Source organism: Triticum dicoccoides, chromosome 1A, assembly GCF_002162155.2.
Source record: "Triticum dicoccoides isolate Atlit2015 ecotype Zavitan chromosome 1A, WEW_v2.0, whole genome shotgun sequence".
NCBI classification, from domain to species: domain Eukaryota; kingdom Viridiplantae; phylum Streptophyta; class Magnoliopsida; order Poales; family Poaceae; genus Triticum; species Triticum dicoccoides.
This window is the reverse complement of record NC_041380.1, coordinates 171,334,076-171,337,506: the sequence shown is the minus strand read 5'-3', so window position 1 is coordinate 171,337,506 and position 3,431 is coordinate 171,334,076.

Genomic DNA, 3,431 nt, shown 5'->3' with positions numbered 1-3,431 from the left:
CCCCTTATAGCCCTGTACACGTCATGTACCTCGGCAACCTTCAAGCGGGAGCCAGGCGAGGGTGTCGGCCACGACCTGACTAACCACACAAGTCTCTCGTCCAGGTTTATCGCCTATTCGGGTTCCATCCGCAAGGATATCCGGCCGGGGTGTCACTCATGGCCCCAAACGATGTGTGCAGGGTTCCCAAGCCCACCATCCGGGTGCCACTTGGTACACCGTGCCACGGTGCCTAGTCTGTCCAGAGCCCGTCTCGTCGGACACCACCTGGTAGACAAGTAGCACTACCTACAAACGCCAGAAACTAGTTGCAACTCCTGGACAGAGATCAAGCAGATTAATAAGCCAAGAGGGGCCGGATAACTGGAACCCAATGTGTGGTAGTAACTGGACTTGGATAACATACACAGAACTCAGTGCTTAAGGACGGTTCTAATGAGACAACCCACCATGTACTCCTACATGGCCTCTCATTGCTACCTTTATCAAAACGTGTTCACACACTTAGCCTTTACCGGTAGGACATGTTCACCACTCCGATTCATTCCTGATGAATCAGACCTGACACAACTCTAATCATAGCTGGCATAAAGATGTCAGGACCCCGACTCAATGCCACATCGATCTAGCATGTAACACCTCATATCACTTTGCGGCCTCACACACGGTATTCCCACGGGTGTCGCCTTACCTTTGCCCGGGACTGTTTGCGCCTTTTGGCACACGTATATGATAGTGTCGCTAGCATCCATATGATAAGGAGCCCGGGCTGACATGGCTAGTCGTAAACCCAAAGTGGCACAAACTTACAGGGACAGGCATCCATGACCCAGCATCGAACGTGTCGGTCATCAGCGAGTGAATCCAGGCTGTAGCACTGGGCTAGCAGGACTCCGATGGACCGGGCTGTAGCGGGCTAACAGGACTCCGGTATTCATCGCGTGACATTTCCCCGAAGGGACAGACACAGGAACGAAGAAGGACACATGCCGGCCAGCCTAAGTGTTCCGGAGCAGTAGCAAGCTACCATGGCTCGGTGGAAACACTGGGAGACATTTCCCGGTAAGAGAGGCTACTAAAGGTAAACAACTAGATAGTCAGATCCCACACATACCAAGCATTTCAATAACATACACACAATATGCTCGATATGTGCAAACACAACATGGCATCACAACATGACTCTACGACTCGGTATTTATTCATTAGGCTCCGAGGAGCGAGATATTACAAACATAGGTCTCATGACCCAACATTCAGAGCATACAAATCAAAACACAAGCGGAAGCTATCATGTCTGAGTACAGACATCTATAAATGAAAAAGGCTGAGAAGCCTGACTTTCTACCAAATCCTGCCGAGGCACAAGATCGTAGCTGAGGTAACAAGCTAAACGTCGAAGTCCACGTGGAACTACTAGTGAGACTGAAGTCTCTCTGCAAAAACATAAATTAAGCAACGTGAGTACAAATGTACCCAGCAAGACTTACATCAGAACTAACTACATATGCATCATTATCAACAAAGGGGATGGTGGGGTTTAACTGCAGCAAGCCAGCTTTGACTCGGTGGCTATCCTGAACTACGACTGCAAGTAACTCTTTTGAGGTGGCACACACGAGTCCACATATTCACCATATCAATACACCACTATGGATCCGCTCCCGTCTCCCTGCGAGAACGCCATCCATAGCACTCACGCTTATCTTGCGTATTTTAGAGTATCCACTTTCACTTGTCTATGAACTGATATAAGCAACCCAGAAGTCCTTTTCCGCGGACACGGCTATTCGAATAGATGAGGTTAACCCTGCAGGGGTGTACTTCTTCATACATGTTTCCACCACTTAGCGTCTGCACACGACATGTGCTCGGCAGACTTCAAGCGAAAGCCGACGTGGGTGTAGACCACGACCTACCTAAACACTCAAGTCTCTAGTCCAGGTTTATCGCCTATTCGGGTTCCATCCATGAGATCCGGCCGGAGTTTCGCTCACAGCCCCAAACGATGTGTGCAGGGTTCCGTGACACCGAATGGGCGCCTGGTATACCCGGCCACGTGCCTACCGCATCACAGCCCACCCCTTCGGTCAGCGCTGTGCACGGCCTCCAGCATACTACAAACACCAGAAACTACTTGCAACTCCTGGACAGAGGACTTGGGTGTATAAGAAGTCGAGCGGGGTCATATTTCAGGGCCCAATGTATGGTAGTAGCTGAATCATGGATCACAAACACAGAACTCAGTTCCTAAGGACGGCTTCAATGAGACAACCCACCATGTACTCCTACATGGCCTCTCACCGCTACCTTTACCAAATCGTGTTCACGCACTTAGCTCACACACAGTAGGACATGTTCACACGCCTCTGATTCATCCCCGATGAATCAGACCTGACTCAACTCTAAGCAGTAGAAGGCATGACAAACAAGCATGAATGAGTAGGCACATCAGGTCTCAAACAACTCCTACTCATGCTAGTGGGTTTCATCTATTTACTGTGGCAATGACAGGTCATGCAGAGGATAAAGGGGTTCAACTACCGCAGCATGTAACAGTTGAATCAGTGTTGTCCTAATGCAGTAAAAGAGAGCAGGAGCGAGAGAGTGGGATTGTATCGGAATGAACAAGGGGGTTTTGCTTGCCTGGCACTTCTGAAGATAACATTGAGTCTTCATCAGTGTCAACGATCACAACGTCGGAACATCGTCTACCGGGAGGGAACAGATACCGGCAACAAAGAAGAAATACAATCAATGCAATGCACAATATGATGCATGCTCATGACATGGCAATATGAAGGTGTTTGAGCTAATGCAACTAGCAACAGATTAAATGAAGTTGGTTTGAATACAAGATTCAAATTCAAACTCCATATGTGATTATTCAAATGCCATTTAATTGATTTGTGCTATACAGCAGCTATAAGTTGTTCTAACATGCATGAAAATGGTACAGATGGATTCCTTGAATTTTCCTGATAATTTTTCATATATAAATTATTTAATTTGGAGTTACGGTTGAATTTCTACGATTTTTAGAAGTTTATACAATTTTCTGGAATTTCCTGATTATTTATAAAATAAACTAAATTCCAGAAAAGGAATATTGCGTCAGCATGGCGTCATGCTGACCTCAGCAGAGTCAACAGGGGCTGGTCTGGGTCAAACTTGACCAGGGGGGGTCCACTAGTCAGTGACTCACCGCTGGCATGAGTCACTGACGTGTGGGGCCGGTCAAAGGCCACGTCAGCAAGTCAAACTGACGTGTGGGACCAGCTGGGTTAATAACTAATCTAAACAGAACTAAACCGGGAATAATTAGGGCGCGGGGCCCATTCATCAGTGGCCCAGGGGGTTGGTTAGCGGTGTGTTTAGGCCCTAATCACGGCCACGTCAGCGGTCGACGCCGGCGACCAAAAGCACGGCGG